Source organism: Cricetulus griseus, chromosome X, assembly GCF_003668045.3.
Source record: "Cricetulus griseus strain 17A/GY chromosome X, alternate assembly CriGri-PICRH-1.0, whole genome shotgun sequence".
Classification (NCBI taxonomy): Eukaryota; Metazoa; Chordata; class Mammalia; order Rodentia; family Cricetidae; genus Cricetulus; species Cricetulus griseus.
The window spans coordinates 101642457-101666762 of NC_048604.1; the positions used below are offsets into that span (position 1 = coordinate 101642457).

Sequence of the window (24306 nt, forward strand, 5' to 3'; positions counted from 1 at the left end):
ATGAAAGTTACAGCGTCCTTATCTATCTTCTACCCTTATAAAGATTAAGTACACATGACCAATCAACAAAGATACAATAAAAATTAAGGCTTATTAGTCATATGAAAGAGTGCTATCTGCATAGGTTACAATGACAGGGACACACGTGAGCTTCCAAATCACTTATTAAATAATTTATCTGAAAATATGATGATATTTAATGAGTGACTAGAGCAATATCTCACATCTTTACCCTAGAAAAGACCTTATAAGGTCAAGCTATCCCTTTCCAGTGGATAACTGCAACACAGCCAGCATTTACTGATGCACTAACATTTCCATAGCAATGACTCCTACCAGGTACACACCCAATCACTCAACACATATAGATGAATTATACATTTTCTCACTCTAGAAAACATCCACATTCTTAGTTTTGAGAACAGTTAAGCATGCCACTATTTCTTGGCTGAGCAACAACAATAAAACAAAAGTGACAAGAAGGACAGAGGGTACTATACTCTGTGCATATAAACATAAGATGCTCCATTATGTCAGTTATTTTCAACATGGGGGTCAAATGATCCTTTCACAAGTGTTGCCTAAGACCACCGGAAAGCACAGATATTTACATTATGATTCATAACAATAGTAAAATTACAATTACGAGCAACAAAAATAATCTTATGGTTGGGGGCCACTACACATGAGGAACTGTATTAAAGGGTCACAACATTAGGAAGGTTGAAAACCACTGCATTATGTGATAAAGGCCTATGATAGCACTGACCTGGATACTAGATATGTTCATTTTGACAACACTGTCTGTCTCATTGTGGTGTTCTTTCCTGTGTTACAAATAAACATCATGAAAATACGAGGTCACATGTCATCCCAAAGGTCTCTGCATCAGTTCTTAACCTGTGGAAAATTGCAGAATTCAAAGTATGAGAACTCTCCTCTGAAGGTCTCTTACTTCCTTCATAGAATACCTGCACAAAGAACACACTGCATCTCACTGTGATGAAGCCCATGAATATAAACTTTACCTGTGAGTTTGGTTCTGCCATTATATGTATAAAAGGCATTACCTGATGGCAAGCATGGAAGAATATGATATTTGTAGGGTTGCTAGAGACATAGTCAGGATTTAATGTTCATTGTGTAGAATACAGGGTGAAATGTAAGCCTGCCAGAAACATTTCTAATACACACATTTAAAAGTATGGTCTTAATGTCACTGCCAAAAATGTACAACCAGAAATAATTCCAGAAATATGCAAAAAGAAATGTGATGACAAAACTCTTGCCACTTACTACTCATAAATCTAGATAGTATAACACCTACCTTGATATCTAAGATCACATGGTTTGTGCTGCAATATATACTTCACCATTTACCTAAAAATTAACAAGATTCCATCAACATTTTTCAGGGTCACTCTACTCTTCTGAAGGGAATGTAAAAAAGTCATACAACAAATGTGTGGTGACAAGAAAAGTATGATATACCACTAGCACTTATATATGTTTATGAAAATCATATATCTCTTGAAGTGTTTCCATATTCCTGAGTACTTCTCTGGATATTAGCAGTGTTCTGTTTCATGACCTTTCCTGGTTCACTGTGAGGATCTGACTAAAAAAAAAAAAACACAATGTGGAATACTCACTTGGCAGAAATTTCATTTTACTAGAATTACTACATGCTTCCTAAGTCATTGTATTATTTCAGGACCATGTATGATACTTGGATATTTATAGACAAACCCTCATAGAAACTTATTGCTCATTTCAGAAGATAGCTGAAAAAATTCCACATTTAAATTCACATTGAAGGGCAGTAAAAAATTCACCTGAAATCTTGAGTATATTGCTAGCTTTGTAATTATTAAATTTATATTATTGGTCAGTAAGAAGTCAATGAAATCTGAAAGTTCCTAGTCATAGGAGCAAAGTTTCATTTTTCGAAACCCTCAGGCTTAAAAAAATATTTCATGCTTACATGCAGGATGATAAGTCCAGAACAGTGAACCAGGGCACATTCATTCTTTCAGTTTTTATGAGTTCTACTAAAAGAAAATGAAATTTTAAGAAGGCACAGCAAGACTGGCTGGGCGCACACTCCATATCTATTGGAATGTTGAAGGTTGGACAGAATTTGCTATGCTATGATTATTTTCTCATTTACCCACTTCCTCACAAGATTATATCAATATTTCTGCGTATTTTCCTTTAAAGGCAACCAGAGAACAAAGAAAAAATATGCTTCAGGATATGAGTTGCTTTACCTAGATTCCTGTCCACTTGTGGTCAAAGGCCATCGTAAAGGGGCACTCAAACTCTATGTAAATACTTGGGATTATCCAACATTAAAACTGAAACAGACTCTACCATTTCTTGACAGAATATCCTATTGTTATTCCCAGGTTGGCAAGTACACAGTAATAAAAAATGTACTGAGATAGGAGCAATCTCCCACATGCACACATTTGAATAGATTTGCCATATACAATGTGTAGTATCATTTTCAGAAAAATTGGTAGGATTTCATTATTCTTAACTGACCATTGGCAAAAAATGGTGAAAGGTTAGGGTCATCATTACTTAAAATGTTAACAAAGATGTACCTCATGCTATGACTTAGTCCCATTCATTGACACTCTCTGTCTCATTGTGATGCCTTGATCTAGCTCTGAAAAACCAAACATAGTTAAACACTGATTTGGTACATGTCTCATTCTATTTGTACATAGAAATGCAATAGGTCATTGTGTGATTTCAGAACATATCTATATTATCTGGAGATGTGACAACCACAATGAACAATGGCTTAGTAGAGTACATCTAGTCCCTTAAGAGGATATCTATCTACAAATATCCCATGGTCAACACTGTAATGATGAATTGTGCAAGGTGGTATATACTTACAATCCCAGCACTTAGGAGGTAAAGGTCATCCTCAGCTATATAGTGAGTTTGGAGCCAGCCTGAGCTATATGAGACACTTTTTCAAAGGAAAGTAAAATTTAAAAGACTGTAATGATGGGCACTGACAAATACTGTTACCTTGTTTATGTCTCTGCCACTATGAGCCTGAAATAAACTTTTATGTATGAAGTTAAAATAAACTTTGAATGCTTAGTAGTAATAATAGGGATATATTCCCATTTTAACCACATATATGCCCGAAACAGGGATAAGTAGAAGAACCTAAAGCAATCAAATGTAAATCTGAACATTCTAATGAGTAAATTTGGAATCATCTCATACATATATACTACTCACAACTCCAGAGAATTCCTACAAAATAATCATGGACACTCAGAGCTGGCCATTCTCAAAGCTCAGTCAATCTACAATATGCTATCACAACTTTATCACTTAGCTAGTTCTTAGCAATGTTCCCCCAACAGTCTTTTCTGAAGTGTTGCATTCTCTTGAATGGAACATGAAAAGACATGCAAAATCTATTTTTAAGATACAATATGCTTCACTAAGACATCTATTCTTTCCTTTCCTCATGGCCACTTCAATACTGCTTACATAATTGTATTGCTTTGAGGGTAGCATCCCTGTCAGGGGACTCCATCCTCTTTTGATTGGGTACTGGAAACACATCCTATGTTTACTTCTGGGCTGGCAATGAAACATGTTACAATATATCCTTTAAAATTCACAGGTTTAACATTAAATGTCTCTAATATATAAAAAGTATAGTCTAGCCAGGTATGGTATACACACTTATATATCAGCACTTAGATAGAATTAGGAGAATCATTGCAAGTTCAATGCAAGTATGGTTTATATAACAAGCTTCAGAGTATCTAAGCAGTGTTTCTCAACCTGTAGATCATGATACCCATGGGGTTTGAAAGACCCTTTCACAGGGGTCACCTAAGAAAGCACAGATATTTACATTATGATTCATAACAGTAGCAAAATTACAGTTATGTAGTAGCAATGAAAATAATTTTATGGTTAGGGGGTCACCACAGCATGAAGAACTGTATTAAAGGCTTTTACCACTAGGAAGGGTGAGAACCAATGCTCTATGTATTCTTAGTAGACCATTGGGTTCCACCCATCCAAAAGCTATATAGAAAGACATTGTCTCAAACATATCAATTGGTTTTCTAATACCAAAATGTCAGTTCTGAAAACATGCATACAAGTAACATTATGCAGACTGAGCAGGTTGTATTTGTGTATTTAGGGATACATGTGTACATATATACATACATACATACAGGCATGCATATATATTCATGTAACAACAATTATTTAAAAAAGAGGCCATGAATTTGAAAAGAGAGTGAGAAAGGGATATATGAGAGGGTTTGAAGGGAGCAAACACAAAAAAGGGAAATGATGTAATTATAATATCAAAAAATGAAAGACAAAGTTAAAGATTAACTATAATTTAAAAGTACAATCTTATTGTCACTAATGTTGCTACCTGAGCAACTTCAACAAAAACATGGTTACTGGAAGAGTCAAAGATCCTGAAGTAGGTAAGTTGATCACAACTTAAGAGTTCAGTCTAGGCTACATAATAAGTTCCAGGCCAGCCTGGCCTATACAATGAGACTCTGTCTCAAGAAGAAAAAGAAGAGGGGAAAGTAAAACTACCATTATCACATGTCTGTGTATATGAAGATCACATAACCTGTGCTGTAATTTAAACCCATTCTGTACTTATGTGCACTTAGCCAATGTTCTATTGATCTTGGTTAGCTAACTGTAATGTCTTCACATTTTTCTGAAAAACACTCTGTGACAAACCTATTTTGTCTTAGTCTTGTTCTATCTGTCTATCTACCAAATCACCAGCTTATATCACCCCACTACCTGCATAGTCCCAGATCACTATAGACAAAGAACTTAATCTTTTAAGAAGATACCTGCATAACCCAGTCACAAAAAGACAAACATGGTATGCGCTCACTCATATATGGATTTTAGACATAGAGCAGAAGATTACCAGGCTATAATCCACACTGTCAGAGAAGCTAGGAAACAAGGAGGACTCTAAGAGAGACATACATTGCCCCCCCTCCCAAGAAAGGGAAAGGGACAAGATCTCCTGAGCAAATTGGGAACATGTGAGGGAGGGGAAAGGGAACTAGGAGAATGAGTAGGGGATAAGAGGAGGGATGAGGAGGACATGGGGGAGTAGGAAGGTTGAATTGGGAGAAGAATAGAGGAGAGCAAGATAAGAGATACCATAATAGAGGGAGACATTATAGGTTTAAAGAGAAATCAGGCACAAGTGACATGTCTGGAAATCTACAAAGATGACAACAACTAACAATCTAGCAACAGAGTAGAGGCTACCTTAAATGACCTCCCCTGATAATGAGATTGATGACTGACTTATATGTCATCTTATAGCCTTCATCCAGCAGATGATGGAAGTAGAAGCAAACACCCACAGCTAAACACTGAACTGAACTGGAATCCAGTTGCAGAGAAGGACGAGTGATGAGAAAAGGGGTCCAGACCAGGCTGGTGAAACCCACAGAAACAGCTGATCTGAACAATGGGGTAACACTTAGTCCCCAGACTGATACCTGGGAAACTAGCATGGGACTGATCCAGATGCTATGAGCATGGGTGTCAGTGAGGAGACCTCAGAAATCTATGGGGCCTCTTGTAGTCAATCAGTACTTATCCCTAGCATAGATACGGATTTTGGGAGCCCATTCCACATAGAGGAATACTCCCTATGCCAAGGCACACAGGGGTGGGCCTAGGCCCTATCCCAAAGGATATGACAGACTCTGAAGAACCTCCCCCATGGAAGGCCTCACCCTCCCTGGGGAGTGGAAAGGGTATGTGATAGGTAGGTTTTAGTTGAGGGGGTGTCAGGGGAGGAGGGGAGGGAGAGAAAACTGGGATTGACATGTAAAACAATCTTGTTTCTAATTCAAATAAAAAATGAAAAAAAAGAAGATACCTGCAGAAATTCCTATAGCTAGCATGATGATGGTCACTTATGCAAATTTCCTGAAATATGATTTACTTAAATGTGTATGATATACATTATTTATAACCAAGGATATAGAATCTGTTGTCTTCTAATAACACTTTGGAAATATCTGTTTTTACAGCATTCATACTAAAAGAGGAAGTAATACAAGATTATCTAGAGGGCTTATGAGATATATATTTGAAAGTAAGAAGAGTGGAAATACCATCTTCTATTTGTGACCCAGTCAATTGTTTCACAGGATTACAAAAATCAGGTAAACACCATTTAAATACATTCTCTTTGTCTATATATTGAAGTTTCGATAGTCTACAGTATGTCATGATTAATAACATACTCACTGGGTTATTAGTAAAGACTTAACAATAATCCTTTATGGATGATGATGCTATCTTGAAGGGATTCTGAAACAAAAAATACAAATTATGTTTGAGAACATAGCTTACTCTGCAGGACACATGCTTATTCCCTTATCCCACCATCATAGATAATAGATACTCCAAATTTATCTGAAGAGCTAGATTAATTTGAGGAAAGTCTATTCTTCCTTGATTAGAGATCTGCTAATTATACTATGCTTATTGATGGCTTGGTAGGTTAACAAAAATGACACCAAACCAGAATGCAATCAATGCCTCAACACTCACAGATTCAACATAAATCTATGTACAATATAAAAATGTAATCTTATCAACAAGATTGTTGAGAGCTCCTAAACTCATGACTATTAAAACTGCTAAGACTGTCCACCGTTTCTTTCTTTTTTGAGGCTGAATGGTGTCAATCTTTATTACTATTATTTTGATTTTTAAATTTATTTTTATTAATTATTTTTCCCAGCCCTATTACAGTTTTCCCTCCCTCCTTTCCTCCCAGTCTCTACCCCCAACCTCCCCTCTTCTTCCACCCCCCAATCCACTCCTCCTTTCTCTTCAGAAAAGGGGAGGCCTCCCATGTGTTTCTACATCAGGGCATCTCTGGGATGAGGTAGAAACCTAGTGCAATGGAAACTACCAGGAATCTATGAGAGTGATACTAGCTATGGGAGATATGGAGCCTAAACCAACTATCTCCTATAGCTAGGCAAGACTTCCAGTGGAGGGATTGGTTAAAGTTCACATTATTTAATTTACTGTTGACTGTCAAGGCCCCTCTTCACTGCTGAGGTTAATCACACCAGTATTTCTATACTAAAACCTGTGAAAACGATATAATGGCAACCATAATTAGAGACACATCTTTCATAGGACACCTGAAAATCTCATGGCCATTAACATGGTTTACATTACTACTTCAGGACTATCTTTAAAATCCTACACACATTTCTGGCTTACCAGAAGCTCTTACCAAAACATGCAAAATATTTTGGTCAAAACAGTGCATTGTGACAGACAAGTCTTTCTCATATCACCTAAAGAAGCCCATTTCTAACAGATTTAGGATGATTCTTACCTGAAGACCTACAAATTATCTAGAAAAATAGTTTGGAACCCAATGTCTCTTACCTGGGTAATTGAAAATATGTTAATATTACTATTACTAGATACCTACCATCCTCACAGTCATCCCATTTTTAGGAACATCGCCATCTATTATCTCAGGACTTGGAAAATATCTAGCTCATTACTATGGTTAGGGTCATTGTGATCTCTTTATTGTTTAGCTGAAAAAAATCCACCATGTCCTGAAGTTAAGTGAACAATTATCTTTTTGCCAGATTGTTGAAAATATCAGTCATTATGTGGTTAGGTTCACCACAACCCCTGAAATATCAAAAATAATGTGATCATTAATAGGGTAAGGTGTATCATCAAATACAACTGGTCTATCTGAGAAATCCTAATCTTAACATTGTAGCTTGGAGTACCATCATCACTTACCTGTGTATACACAAAATACCATGGTTACTTCTATGGTTAGGGCAATTGTTACTTCTTAGTTGTAAATTTCAATAAACATTTAGTACCTAAGTAGCAATATTTTACCTTCTTACATAACTATTTACAGAATCTAGCCAATATTACCATGGATAAGGACACTATCATCTAATCCCTGGATTCCTTCATAATATATTGGCCACCGCAATAATGAAGACACAATTCTCTTCTACCAAGATACCTGTCAAATACTATGGTCTCTAAATCTCCTAAAGACTTTTTTTGTTTTTCGAGACAGGGTTTCTCTGTGTAGCTTTGGAGCCTATCCTGGCACTCACTCTGGAGACCAGGCTGGCCTCGAACTCACAGAGATCTGCCTGCCTCTGCCTCCCGAGTGCTGGGATTAAAGGCATGCGCCACCAACGCCCGACCCATTCAAGATTCTTTATGCTCTGACTTTGGGGCCCTCGGTAGCCTCAGACAGCCCTCACCTCTCCTTTCATCTTTGATAGGATGAACATTCTAAGCAGGTGAACTCCCTTAAACTCTTGTTTTGTCTCTTGGTTCCAGTAATTAGAGTGATGAAACAAGATCTCATTATCTGGTGAGGGCTGAATATTGGTATATCTCTGAAAAAACCCAGGGGTCAGTGACCTTGAATTTGATCATAAACAGAATAGGTACACTATGGAAGTTGGTGAATACCACATGGGAGAACATTTCTTTTAGGAAAGTCAATTACTAAGCATTTATCAGAATATGACAAGTAATAGTAAGGTTATTAAGTACTACTAAATAATGGCAACTTAACTTTTGTTTTTTACACGAATATGGTATGATTTGTGTAGATGTAAAATGTGTCAGTTTACTCTATGTATGCTTTAAAATATATTATTTTTCAAAATTGTTATACTTGCTATTAATATGAAGAGACAGTATGACCATTGCAACTCTTATAAAAGAAACCATTTAAATGGGGCTGGCTTACAGTTTCAGAGGTTTAGTTCATTATCGTTGTGAGGAAACATGGTGGCATGCAGGTAGACATGGTTCTGGTGAGGTAGCTGAGTATTTTCCATCTGCATCCACAGGAAGAGCGAGAGCTAAAGCGAGAGAGAGAGTGAGAGTGAGAGAGAGAGCGAGAGAGAGAGAGAGAGAGAGAGAGAGAGAGAGAGAGAGAGAGAGAGAGAGAGAGAGAGAGAGACTGGGCTTGTCTTGAACTTCTGAAAACCAAAGGCTAGACCCAGTGGCATACTTCCTCCAATAAGGCCACACCTACTCCAACAGGGCCATACCTTATAATCCCTCTGAAGTAGTACCACTCCCTAATGGCTAAACACTCAAATATAAATATATGAGCCTATGGAGGCAATTCCTACCCAAGCCACCACAGCTATCATAAATGCTAACTACTTCACTAGTTTATCTATTTATAGAAGTAGGCACAAACTTAGCATAGTAACAAATCATTTGCTCCTTGTGACCTATGTTTTTATCATGGTCTCTGATCCTATCCTGCATAACTTATAAGGCACTGTATGATTTCTCTTTAAAAAGAAAGAAAGAGGAAGAGGAAAGCCATTAAAATTACCAAGTCTGATGGCATGCTGATAAGCCTATCCCTCAAGACATAAAGAAAGGGGGATTTAGAGTTCAAGGCAGCCAGACTTATCTACATAGTAAATTTGAGGCCAGCTTGATCTACAGACCCTGTCCTGGTTAGCATTTTTGTTAACTTGACACAAACTAGTGCCTGAGAAGAGGGCACAACTGGGAAATTTCCTTTATAAGACTGGTCTGTTAGCAATCTGTTGGGGGTACTTTTTAAAATTGGTTATGATGAGGGAGGGTCCATCCCATTGTGGGTGATACCACTAATATGCAGGTGGTCCTGGGTTCTATAAGAAAGCAGGCTAAGTAGCCATGAGGAGCAAGCCAGTAAGCAGCAGCCCTCCATGGTTTCTGCTTCAGTTTCTGCCTCCAGGTTATTCCTTAACTTCTTTTAATGATAGACTTTGATGTGTATGTATAACATGAAATAAACCTTTTTCTCCTTGAAAAAAGAAACATGCATTATATCAGATTTTTTGAAGAAAATATTGGTACCTCTGTATACAGATTTCGTATTTAACAGATGTTTTGAATGATAAAAAGTCCAATATTGGCTATCTATTTAGACAGCTACCTCATCTACCAACATCAAGTCTCTTTGTGGACATAGTCAACAGTTAGAAACACTAGACAAATTTCGTTCTCTTTTTATGAATAAAATGGAAGAGGAAAACACATTTAAAACATAAAGGACTGTCAGAAGGCAGCAAAACAGGAGAGCCACAGCTATTTGGGAAAAGAAATTACCTTCAGGTAAGACTGTATTTTAGACTAAACAACAGCAAAATAGTTTCCTTTGTGGGTGGGGGAATCAATTCCTTAAGACAGAAGTATATTAGTAAAAAGACAATGAATACTCTACCAATACAGAACCACCATTACCTTTGGCTTCCTGTATAGAATTAGAAACAAGGTTATAACTCCAGATAACTGATGACCTCAGTCCAGGAATAGTCTCTGAGATGACCATGAAGAAAAATATTTATGATGAATTCTCAAAGCAAAATTTTGTCTTGTAGGACATCAAGGAAAGAAGAAAGAAGGAAGAAGGAGGAAGAGAGGAACAGAAGAAGAAATAGCTTTTAAAATTAAATCATAGAACACAAAAATTTGAGCAAAAGGACTTTAGCTACTCATTGGGATTTAGAGGTTTCTGTGGGTGGATTTCACCTGGCTGTCACAGGAAGAGATAGAGATTTCCAAGAGGTTCACAGAAATAGGTTCTTTGTACTTCTAGGTTTGAATAGTCATAATTCTGGGCAGATAAATCCAAGGTGATTTGTGTTTGATCCAGATGGCTTCAAGTGTCCTTTTATCCTGTTGGGACACTTCAAAACAGACACAATCTCTTATTTCCCAGTGATATTCTGAAGTAGATAACGAGTCTCTGGACCTAGTAAGACAACTGTTTAGAGGAGGAGCCTGCAGTAAGATACTTCAAAGGGGCTGATGTAGTTTGCAGACTTGGGAGTGATGCAAGATCACAAAAGTACAAGACTGTTAAGTCTCAATATGATCTTAAGGAGATTACACCTTTTCACCTGCAAAGATTGAATGTATCGGCCTGTATGGAGATAATACTTAATTTTGAGAGCAACACTCACTCTTTGAGTGATATTGGAAATGAAAACCAAACCATTACAAGACTGTGTGGACCAGAGAGACAAAAGTGGGGAGTAAGGTAGTCTATAAAGAGAATGGTTACCTCTGAGCCCCCCTTTTCCTTTGAAGAATGCCAGTATTCACCCTATGAATAGATATCCATTAGAACACACACACACACACACACACACACACACAAACACACACACACATAATGATTTCTTTTTATTTTTATTCATGTGTATCTATGTGAGTGTTTAATTTGTGTGAGGCCTGCAGAGGACTGTGGAACCCCTGGAGCTGGACTTTCAGGCAGTTGCGAGTTGCCTGACATGAATACTGAGAATCAAACTCAGGTTCTCTGGAAAAGCAGTATCTTTGATTTACTGAACCATCTCCCCAGCCCTGACCACTAGTGGTGTTTGTATAAGGCATCACAAGGCAACAGCTAAGGCTCTGATTCCTACCGAGTGGGGGACTTCTGGTTTTATGGCCCTGTGTTCTTAGTTTGCCTTTTTGTCGCTACAGTTATTTTTGGCAGTGGAATAATGAGTGGTTTTTATGTTCCTCTATATTTTATAGCTGATAATTTGTATAAGACATATATTTGAATTATTAATGGGAAGGGAAAAGCAATCTTCAAAGCAACATCCTATTGTATTCTTGACTGCTTTATTGGACAAGAACCAAGCCTCGTAAGACTGCTATCAGGACTAAGTGGAAAAACATCTGTAAACTCCATCTGCAGGCCAGTAGCTCCAAAGATCTTTTCATCCTTCTGCCAAGGCCATTTCTAAAATTTTACCTTTGCACTTAATTGGAGTCCGGCTGTGTAATTACTAATTTTTCTTATGTAAAATGCACTCTAGAAAGACTGTAATTTGTAGGGGTGGTTTTTTTGTCATTTTCCATGTAGTTTATTTCTTTTTTATTTTTTCTATTTCATTTTACATTTCAACCTCAGTTCTCCCTCCCACTCCTCCTCCTATTCCCCCTTACCTCCTCCCACCCTCCCACACCATCCCCCTAGCCCATCCCCAGTCTAATACTCCTCACAGTTAAGGGCTCCCATGATGAGTCAACATAGTCTGGAACAATAGGTTGAGACAGGGCTGGGCCCCTCTCCCATGCATTAAGGCTGAGCATGGTATCACACCATATGGAGTGGGCTCCAACAAGCTAGCTCATGTACCAGGTTTATATCGTGGTCCTACTTCCAGGGGCCCCTCTGATAGTCCAAGCTTCACAACTGTCTGCCACATATGGAGGGCCTAGTTCAGTCCCCTGGAATCTCCACAGTTGTAGTTCTAGAGTTCAGGAGTTTCCATGAGCTTGGTTTCAACTGTCTCTGTAGATTTATTCATCATTATCAAAGGATAGCCAGACTAAAATCCATAGCTCCAGGGAAGCTAGGTAACAAGGAGGACCCTAAGAGGGACACATGGATCACCCTAGGAATGGAAATTAGATGATATCTACAGGACAAACTGAGGTGAGGGTAGTAAGGGGGAGGGGAGGGGCAATGAGAACAGGAGGGACCTAGATTTCCTAGTCAGGGAGGGATAGAGTGAAAGAGCAATGAAAAAGATATTTTAATAGAGAGACCCACTATAGTCTTAGGAAGAAACCCGGTGCTAGGGTAACTCCCAAGAATTCACAAGGAGAACCCCAGCTAAGACTCCTAGCAATAGTAGAGAAGATGCTTGAATTGGCCTATCCCTGTAGTCAGATTGATGAATACCCCAACTATCATCATAGAGCCTTCATACAGTAATTTATGGAACCAGTTACAGAGATCAACAACCAAGAACCAGGCAGAGCTCCAGAAATCCAGTCAAAGATAGGGTGGAAGAAATGTATGAGAAAGAGAGGTCAAGATTTTTTAACTCTTGGGATCTTGGTATGTACTGCCTCTAGTAAGCAAAGAATACTGTTAACAGACCAGATGGAATCTAAAGTCAGGAGCTGAGCTCCCAAGTTCACTGTTATTGAATCCTAGAAAAGAACCCAGGATCCAGATTGATAATCCAGATTGATAAGAGGGAGAAGGATTGGAGCGTAGTACTGGTCAGAACAGGGAAAGACAAACTTTTAAATTTTTCTTTTTGCCTTTCCTGTAGCAGTCTTATAACCTATAGAAAATGTAAAACAAAAACCAAGAAATGAGTCTGTATAGACTTCACAGTGAGACAAATAATCGGAACTAAGTCTTTTTCTGGGAAAGAATAGTTTTCCCTGGTGTCAGTGTGAGGGCACTGTTACACTGTTAGAATACTACTGATATGTTGGCTTTGTGGGGCCAGACTTAAGGCTATTGGCCTTATGAAAAAGGAGTACCGATTAAAGCACTATTTTTGTACTACTACTGTGAATAAAGAGCTGGGCATAGTGGTCATAGTTATAATTCTGAAGCAGGACAATAAAAGAAATTTACTGCCAGTCAGAGAAATTTAGTGAGATCTGTCTCAAAATAAAAACAAAAAGGAGCCTGGGAGGCTGGGTGTGATAGTATAAGCCTATAATCCCAGCAGGCAGGAGACAGGGGCAGGCAGAACACTGTGAGTTTGAGTCTAGACAGGTCTATAGAGTCAATTTCAGGCCAGTTAGTGCTACACAGTGAGACTTTGTCTGGAAAATGGGGTATGGGTTTTGAAGCTCAGTGACAAGATTCTTACCTAAGTATATGCAATATCCTAGGTTCAGTGGTTGGCCCTGTAAGAAAAAGGGAAAGTAAAAGAGTTCATCAATTAGAAAAATGAGAATGCTAACATCATTATTGTCCTAATATAGCCTTAGATAGAGACCATGGGTGCTAATTTCTCAGGTTATAGCAGGGTTTCATTACTTTAACACCAAAGACATGTTGGACCAGACAACTTTTTCCAAAATACTATTTTTTATTGATTATTTGGGAATTTCATACCATGCACACAAATCACACTTCCCAGCCCTCCCAGGTCTGCCTCCTGCCCTTGTGATCTCTTCTCCAAAAAAGTAGAAGAAATAAAAAATAAAAATTAATCCAATTGTGTTGCCTATATACTCACTGTAGCATGGTCAAACTCCCAGTGGCCAGCCCTTTAAAAAAATGATTCCTTCCTCACCCACACCCCCACCAGAAGCCATCAGTTTTGGAGAGCTACACTTCAGCATCCTTATCACAATTTTAAGAGTTCTCTTGATGACTTTCTGTCTAAATTGTTAACTCTTTGGGGGGGTTAGGGGGTATGAGATGTCACAGAATCCTTCTATGTCCCTCTTTCTCAATTGTGATTTCCCAGTCATCAATACCACTGTAAAAGTAGGTAGCTTCATTGCCTTTTACAGTTAGTGGGAACATGGGTTTCTGATGACAGCATGGACTATGGACATCCACATGATCTCTGATGTCAGGATGTCAGGATAGTCTCTGGTGACAGTACATACCACAGACATCAACATGACCCTCTACCACAGCGTGGGCCACAGACACCATCATCATCCTTAGCAGTAGCACAGGCCAAAGACATCAGCATGGCTAGGGGTCCACAAAGGACACTGTGGTTGTTTGAATAGGTATGGTCCCCATAGACTCATGTGTTTGAATGCTTTGCCCACAGGGAATGGCACTATTAGGAGGTGTGGCCTTGTGGAGTAGGTGTGGTCTTGTTAAAGGAAGTGTGTCACTGTGGAGGTGGGCTTTGAGGTGTTATAAGCTCAAGTCTGGCTAGTAAGACACACTCTTTTGCTGCCTACAGATTAAGATATAGAACTCTCAGTTCTTTTCCAACTCCATGTCTACTAGCATGCAATCCACCATGACAATAATAGACTAAACCTCTGAACTATAAGCCAGCCCCAATTAAATGTTTTCTTTTATAAGAGTGGCCATGTTCATGGTGTCTCTTCACAACAGAAACCCTGAGACAGACACTGACACCAATATGGTCCCAAGCAGCAGCCCAGCCCAAAGACAGCAGCACAGACCACCAGCATCCGCATGGTCTTCAGTGGTAACACAGGCCACAGACATCAACACAGATTCTGACCACAGTACCATAGACCCAGACATGACTCTCATTGGCAGCACAAACAGAGACATCAAACATGGCCTCTGATGGTAACCTGGACCACAAACACTAATATGACCTCCTGCAGTAGCTCAGACTATGGACATCCACCTAGTCTCTGGAGGTAGCACAGGCCTCAGGCATCCATATGGCTTCAAGTGGCAGCCTAAACCATGGACATCCACATGAACCTCAGGTTTCAATATGGCTAGTTCAGTAGACCACAGATACAACATGGCCTCCTGGGTTAGCACAGACCATAGAGGTATTTGAAAAGGTCCACTCCAGAAAATGAATAGTTCTTCATCTCAGACTTTCTGTTGTTGCTTAGAACGAGGGCAATTTTGCAGCTTGGCAGTTAATACTGTTCCTGAACTTATTTTGGGGTCTGTTTGTAAATTCTTCTGTCCACATGACTATGAACCTCCAAGTAGAACCCCCCCAATTTACTAGTAACAATAGGAAAAACTAAAAAGAATGATATTGTTTAGATTTTCCAAACCACCTAAATTCATGAATGTAATAGGTGTGAGTTGGCATTCACTGAACACCTGCTGAGATTTCCATGTTTTTTTGTGTCTCAGCACAATAAACTGGGCTAGGAAGGCATGGATGGTTTTAAAAATAGAGGCAGTTCATTAAGAAATAAAAGGCCACTTCAGGGGTAGAAGTGGACTAGTAAGCTGGGAAGGCAGACACTCAAAGATTCATGCCTCATGAGTTTTGATCCTTTCTAGACTACATAGCTCCTGCCATGTCCTGGAGATCTTTCAGGCTTTTCTCACACATGCTCTTCTCTGTCACAAATAGTCCATGGCCAGGGGTTTCCAATGTTTCTTCCAATTGTCTTCTTTTAAATATTAACACTGATATCACTTTCTCCACACCCCTACTCTCCTGCCTCAGGACTGCTAATGGGGATGTAGGGACAGGTCTAACCAAAACTGAAAAACTGAAACAGGCACTTACAGGCTACTTTTACTAGAAAACATTGACTCACTTGGCCCATGAAAACTAAAAGTAGTATGAAAGACTGGCATCTCTCTCTTTATTTTGTGTCTGTCTGCCTCTTCTGCTTCAGCAAAAAGCAGATTGCCCTAACCTTGCTGTCAATTTCGGGTCTAGGAAATAAAGAAATTTGAGAGGGCAGACTCCCCTAGAAAAAGATAGTTACTTTGATAATGAGGCCACACCTGGAGCAGATACAGTCATCTTTCAGAAATAAGATTGATTGATCTCATAGAATTAGGGTGACAAGGTCTTTCAGATCACCTTCAAAACTAGGGCAGAGACAGTGGTCGCCTAAGTCACATCTTTACCAGTACTGCTGAGACATCTGTCTTGCCCTTTGTTTAAGTCAAAACTTCATGTCAGTTACTCCAAAGGCCAGCTTGCAATCAGTAGACCTCTTTGTCCTCTCCCAAAGGTAGCAACACTGAATAAATCTCTTCTCCCTGATTTCACCATTACCCAACTCTCTAGGTGGCATATTGGGATGAGTAGCTGGGCCTGCTGGAGGTTAGGCTTTTGTCCTAAAATCTCTGATAATGAAACTTGCTTAATATAGAAAGATATAATTATCTATTCGAATAGAAAGTTGCAATTCTTGACCATATTCACTGGTCCTCTTAGGTGGGAGTCTCATGAAATGCTTGGTCAGAACCTATGAATATGTTTCTGGTTGAAATGCAAGGAACTGGAAAATTGTAAGGTGGGAGTCTAGGTTTACAGCAGAAGCATGCTCTGGAACAGTTTAAGAAGTGACAACTAAAATACACAGAATTAGTAAGAACTCTATTCTGCCACTGAAAAGACCACTGGAATTTGACAGCAGAAACCAAGTCTGGTTCCAATCATAAGGCCAAATCTGACAGAAAGATCCCTTCTCTTAAAATATAGTTAATTTGACCAATAACTAAGCAAAATGCAGAATTTGTAGAAAGCTGTCTTGGATAAAAAGTTGGTTTAATGAAGCAGCCAGTGCTGGCAGTAGTCAATAGTCATGATCTGTACCGGCCATAGGCAAATTACTTGGTTTTCAGCACCTGTCACTATTTGTGTAGTGGCCATGCCTACTGATTAGCTCTGATGTGGAAGAATGTAGAAGTTTCCATTCCCATTCTCACAAGAAGAAAAAGAGTTGCACAAACTAAAACTTGTTAACTTGTCTTGGGGTCAGAGTATAAACTGCTACTTTGAAAACTGGAAGGACATAAAAACAAAAACAAAAACAAAAACAAAAAAACCCCAAAAACTCAAGTTTACCAAGCGTATAGGTCTCTGGTGACAGTAACTGCTAAGAACAATCAAACAGTAATTGATGATTTGCTAAATGCCTCCTCTGGACTAACTTGAGCATTTAAAACTATAGATTGCTTGACTCTTACGGAGGCCCACATGCTTTTATAGGCTTATTTCCAGGAGTCCCACCAGAGGTACTGGGATTAGGCTGTGCTCTCCCCTAAGTTACTCCATGTTTTTGAAATGGGTTTTTCAGACTATCCATTGTCTCAAGATACTCCATTTTGCAAACAACATTTGACTCCATTTTAAGGATGAAGGATGACTCTGTACCTCAGCAGATAATATGAACACTACCGTCTGCCTGGCACTACCCACACATCACAGACTAATAACTTATGTTTAAAAGTAGAAAAAGTGCCACTCTATAAATGTATCAAAGTAAGCTATGACTGTAGGAGCTCCTGGGCACATTACAATCACAGCAGGAAAATCAGGCATTACAAATTATTGGACATAGCGAACAGTTCTACTTAGCTATGATGCCTGTGATCCACAACAATGACCAGAATGGCACAATGACTCTATGGGAGCAGCAGTAGCACCTTGGTGGTAACCAATAGTTCTCTAAAAGAGGGAAATTCTGCCTGGTACTGGAAACCTAGCCAACTACGCAGGGCTACTGAAGTCATGGATCTTGATGGAGAACCTACAACCACCACTTTACTAAGCCAGCATAACCCCTAACTACATTCCAAATATCTGCCCTTATACCCACAGATAAGTGTAGTCCTCACCCCTCATCAAGGAAACTTGTCTTTGAATCAGAGGGAGACCACTACAGAAAACCACAAGCAATCAAAATGCAGACTTGTGGAACCCAGTACCAGAGAATATATCTACAAAATGCCCCTACCTAAGGTTCAGGGGACATTGCAGAAGACGTGGTGGAAAGATAGTAAGAGCCAGAGGATCAAAGAGTTTGCTGATTGTATTTCATAGTGATGACAGAAGCTACACCATAAAGTCTTGTGAACATGACTGTCTAATGTGAGCTGAACAAAGACAACAACAATAGATACGCTAATGTAGACCCATTGTTGGGAGAAGGGCCCAGGAGACCTCAGCCTTACATAAAGAACTACAAACAACTAAGGAATGCTAAGAGTGGGAGAAATGTTCTCCAGAGAAGAATCATCACTTTGCTATCCAATACCAAATGGTCAGCCCTGAAAACATACATGCAAGTAACATTAAATAGACTGATCAGGTTGTACTTCTGTATGTAGAAACACACGCAAAGACACACATTTATATATACATATATGCATGCATCAATGAAAAATAGGCAATGAACTTGAAAAAGAGCAAGGAGGGGTATATGGGATGGTTGAGAGGGAGGAATGATGGATTATACTCTTAAAAAATAAAAAGAAACAATTAAAATTAAGAGAAGAAATACACAGTAGCACACCATCATGTCCTGTTTCCAGCATGAAGATGTCATAGACATCCATACCCTTAACAGCACAGAAAATAATAATTTGCCTGGATTATAATTTGTTTGTGCTGAATTATTTTCATGATAATTCTGCTCAATTATAAGGGTAATGAATTTCCCAAATCTTGGCACACTAAAACTTGTATTACTGTACCTTTACCTTTATATTTGAATGAGAGTTTAATGGGGCATAGGAATCAAAGTTCAAAATCATGTTCTCCATATATTTAAATTTATCATGCTATTAATTTTCAACTACAACATTCCATTATATTTTTGTCATTAAAAAGAGTACTCACTGCTGGGAAGTTTTCTTTTGGCAACTGCTAAATTTTAGTCACTGAAAAAAAAATTAGGAAATTTTTAGCTCTTGATTAATCAAAAGTTTGTTATAAGATTTGGAAAATTATATGTACCAACTTTTAAGATAAACATTAACTTGTGAGAATATAGGAACAAGATAGGTGATGAATTCACTGTGAATAGCATTATAATTCTTAATAAATACAAAAGGACCTATGATCAAAAAGGAAACTGTTATAGAAATACTTTGGTTTTCCCTTTTTAACTTTAATCTGTTCTTCTTTTCTCAAAATCTGGCTTAATATATTGGTATACATATATTCATAATTCTTGTGGTTTTATATTACTATTCTATATACAATATGTATTATTAAATGTGTAGATGCTGTTCTTTTAAGATTTACATAGAATCATCTACACACAGAATTGTGTAACTTGACATGGTCACTCAGTACTGTTGCTGAGACCCATCTGCATTGCTATATATTCAGTTAGGACACCCAGTTGTCTTAGAGGAGATCCTGTCTTTCTAAGGAGCTGTTTGAGGGAACCTTTAACAAAACAGATCAGTAACTTCAACTGGGAGTGACCTTTACCCGCAGTGAAAACCGGAAATGTTTGGAGCCATTTGAAGTTATTAGGAATAGAATCCACGGAGTAGAAGCCAAGAGATGCCTCTAAATATCCTGCAGGGCACAGGAACATGCAAGAGCAAAAAAATTCATCTAGTCCAAAATTTTATAGTACAAATGCTGAGGAACCACGACATACTAAAAGCCACATACTCTACATTCCTGAAGAAATCCTAGGTTTAGAGAAGTAACCCAAACATAGACTCTTCAAACAAATAGCATGCTGTCTGCAACTATATCATCATAACTGTCTTTGTTGTGTTTTTCTTGTATGTGGATGGAGTAGACTGTTAGATGGAAATCACTATTGCATATTTTATGAAGTTATGTGTACATGTATGTTTTGTGGGGTGTGAGTATGTATGTGTGACTATTATAGTGGGATATGGGCCTGCATGCTTACCGAAAAATATAATGAGATCTAAACTAGACTTGATACAGTAAAATAACCATGATTTGGTTCCTATGTATTTAAGAGTAACATTTAAACAAGTAAAACACGACTCTTCGATGCAAAAATAAATGTGTGCTACAGATCATATTCAGCTCATTAATTTGGAAAATTAAGGTATTAACCAAGTCAAGGAAGAAGCCAAAGAACACAGTTTATAGAGTGTGTAATCTGAGTCAAATCTGGGTTTTCACGGTAGGTGAGAAAAGGTGATTTGAGCTCTACTTATCTCCCAGACAGGAAATAATTTGATGTCTGTAAACAACTGAATTTTGGATTACTATTAGCTACCATTGATTTTCCAAGTTGCCAAATAGGTCCCAAAGAAACAGATAACCCATAGGGATGTCCTTTACTGTAGACACTTCATAGTTTCCTACTGAAGCAGTTTTTCTTCCTGCAGTGGAATAATTTTGACATTAGAAACTGTATGGCCTACTATTTCAATGATCTAGTTTAAACTATGAATCCCAGAGCCAGCCTTTGGGCAGGTCCTGGACAGTCATCTTTCCTCCAATGAAATAGATTTGCCCCTTGTCAATCTTTCTGGGAAGAGGATGTTTCAGAGAATGAAAACAAAGCTGGACTCAGATATAGAAGGTTTGGGGGATTTCTTCTTCCTCTAAGATAGGAGAAAGTGATACCTCAACTTAAAGGTAGGAGATACCTGAAGTTGCCCATTTTATTTTACGTCTCTGCCATGTAATGAGCTGCTGGGAATGAGGCAGAGTTTCATATTTTTGGTTTGGACTTCTAGGTTCAAAGAATACTTACGTCTCTTGGCTATTGTAAGTTATTGTGTTTTCTTTTCTTCTTTAACCTTCAATGACCAAGGAAAATATCGGCACTTAGATATGAGAAGTAAAGAGGAGGACTAACCTTTGCTTACAGTCACAGTAAAGACACATCAACAATGGTCACCAGGAGAGGAGTGTGGTATCCAGGAGTATTACTATGGGGTAATAAGGCAGAGAGGCAAGTTAAAAGATGGTAACTAGTGCTGAAAAACTGTGAGGTATCACTAGGGGTATAGTGATCAGAAGAAGTTCAGGAAATGGTCTGAGGAAGGCCAGTTTTGAACAACATGGCTGATGTGAGCTCATACCAGAGTAATTTGGGGTGAAACTAAAGTATGACTTATTTTTGTTGCCACAGATTATGAAGCCTGGGACTTGGGTCAATTCTTGTGGGAACATAATATAAAACCATAAAATATTGGTAGCAACAATGATAAAGACAATGGGATAAAAATAAGACTTTTTAATGTAAAGAATTCATTTCCTACTTTGGTCTGAAAAAAGTAAACACAGCATCAATATTTAATAAGCAATGAGACTGACTCTACAGTAAAAATTCAAGATCATGTAATTCAGTTCCCTGGATGCCTTAACCACCTGTAGTCTAAACAGCGAGACCGAAGATACCTTACACTGACTTCATTGCATAAACCTGTTACAGAGAGTTCATAGCATCTGATTAGAGTTTTATGCAACAGACCCAGATATAGGTTTTATTCTACAGTCTTACATCTGAGATCATAAAAATTCACTGTTATTAATTTATTAACTAATAAATGGTATGAATTGGGACTGGAGCTGTAGCTCAGTTGAGAGAGTCCTTGCTTATCATATACCACATACACAGGGGGTTTAGCACATGTGTGTAATTCCAGCACCTGGAGGTGAAAGTAGGAGGGTCAGAAATTCAAGGGTGCCTTGCTTTACATAGCAAACTCAAGGCCAGCATGGGCTATATGAAACCCTGTCTCAAAAAAAAGGAAAATTAGCCTTATCCTAAGTCTAACATGTGTACTACCTTGCTTAAATGTCAAAGAATGGGAGAAGCAATTAAATACTAACTAGCTTTTAAAAGTGAAAAATCCAAAGTATTTCCATATTTATGCTAAAATTAACCAAACACAAATTAAAAGAATAAAATTAATTTGGTTTAGAATTAGAGATATACCAAAAGTTTGTTTTTCAAAAAAATCTGTATGTAATGGCACTTGGTGCAAAATCTGAAGGCCTGAGCCTAATCAGCAGACTCCTAAAAGCCACCGACCTCCCTGTGTGCATAGTGGTATGTACACACTCATGCACACACAATAAGTAATGTGAAATTATATTTGAAAACATTTACACTAGTTTTAATTTCCAAAAATTTCACTAGCATTTAAAAATATCATCACATAAAATATGTGTGCAATAAAACAAACACAGGTATAATGGATGTCTTATAGCTATTCAAAGTTCTATAAAATGTTGTAATTGTGTAAGATGCATAAACATATGAAACAGACAGTTTCATCAACTCAGAAATTATATACACACATAGATAAATGCTGGCCTTGAAACAAAAGCCACCACACATATTTTTAATTGTACCATATATTGACACAGTTTAATCAAAAATCAAATTATTTTATGTGGTCTGCTCTTTTTAATGCGTATAGTCAAGATACACAACATGATGCCTTTACAAGTTGTTATTATTATTATTATTATTATTATTATTATTATTATTATTATTTTGGTTTTTTGAGACAGGGTTTCTCTGTGGCTTTGGAGGTTGTCCTGGAACTAGCTCTTGTAGACCAGGCTGGTCTCGAACTCACAGAGATCCACCTGCCTCTGCCTCCCTAGTTCTGGGATTAAAGGTGTGTGCCACCACTGCCCAGCTATTATTATTATTATTATTATTATTATTATTATTATTATTATTATTATTGCAGTGAAGGTATTACTCCAGTCAAGCTAATTAATATATCCATCATCTCGCATAGCTTACTTCCTTTTCTTTCTCCTTCCTTCTCATGCTCTTATAAAAGAACCTATAATTGTTCCCAGCAAATTTCTAGTATTCCATACAATTTTATTCAACTATCATCTTCATGTCGTACACCAGATCTAGAGATCAGTTCATCTTATACCACTGTGACTTTGTACCTTTTGACACACATCTTTCCAGTTGTTCTCCCCCTAAACATTCTTATCTTTATAGTCAGTTTCTTCCTTATGTTCTGCCTTGGGTCTTGGTCTTCCTTGCATGTAGGTTAGCATTTAGCTAGGCAGCCAGGAAGAAGGCATGGCACTAATTTTGCTAATAATAGTTTAATGTGGTGATAACTTTCTCACACAAATAAAGCCTGTCTGGGGGTCAGAGAATGGAATGTGCCATTAGCTAACCATGGTGGTCTGGATGTCTGTACAGACAGGCAAGAAGTGACGTAGCTGGGCAGTAACAGTATATAAGCAGGAAAAAACAGGATATTACTCTCTTCTCTGTGGAGACACTTAGGAGGTAAGGTGTGCTGTGGCTTGCTCCTTCTCTCTGATCTCTCAGCATTTCCCTCTATATCTGACTTCGGCCTTTTATTATCTACACCAATTAAGGACTCCACTGACAGTTCAATTCTTTCAACCCATTCTCTTTTAAGAGTAAAGAATATAATTACGTTTCTATTGAGGGCCAGAGCCAATCCAGACCTGCAGGGACCAAATACTTTCAGGAAAGAGAAGCGGCTGCTGAAGCCATGGCAACAAGCGGCACCTTTGGGTCCTTCTCATTCCTTGTATTTTTCTGTAACTCCACCAGAATTATAATTTTAGCCTCAGAAATTTACCATCCAATTCATTATTATCTTCTAACAATGCTATTCTCTAACTTTTCTATAATGCAATTCTCAAATCTAGAAAACATAGTAATATCAGACAGCAAATGACTCATCAGCTAAGGGTATTTGCTCCAAGCCCAAGGACCTGAGTTCTATTCCTGGGACCCACATGGTGGAGAAAACAAACCAACCCTCACAAGTTGTCCTTTGACCTGCACACAAAATTGGTGGTATGTACCATGTAGACATGCACACAAATAAATGTAAAAAAAATTAATGACATATTTAGCAATGTTATCTTCTGCGATTTTTCATAAGATGAATTTAAATGAGTCTCAATTTTCATTACCTTTATTCTTTGAGAATTTCATACAAATAATGTATTTTGAACATATTTATCCCTACTGTTCCCCTTAATTCCTCTCTGGTCCACCTCCTACTTCCCAGGCTCTCAC

At 38.1% G+C, this 24306-nt stretch overlaps 1 protein-coding gene across 13 annotated transcripts in view; it reads right to left on the reverse strand.

The window, feature by feature from the left end:
- Positions 1-24306, reverse strand: part of LOC103163754 — a 64643-nt gene that overhangs the window by 12198 nt on the left and 28139 nt on the right. For 6 of the 13 annotated variants that reach the window (XR_004771424.1, XR_004771425.1, XR_003488158.2 and 3 more), the window contains 7 exons: positions 21118-21190; positions 19152-19192; positions 13737-13773; positions 8837-8951; positions 7523-7734; positions 6313-6375; positions 770-900 (listed from right to left, as the gene is read on the reverse strand). The gene's annotated coding sequence lies outside the window, so the exon portion shown is untranslated. Of the gene's footprint in view, positions 1-769; positions 901-1327; positions 1381-2609; positions 4972-6312; positions 6376-7522; positions 7735-8836; positions 8952-13736; positions 13774-19151; positions 19193-21117; positions 21191-24306 lie in introns of those variants that run through there. The other 7 variants (XR_004771426.1, XR_004771427.1, XR_004771413.1 and 4 more) reach the window with 5 other exon arrangements.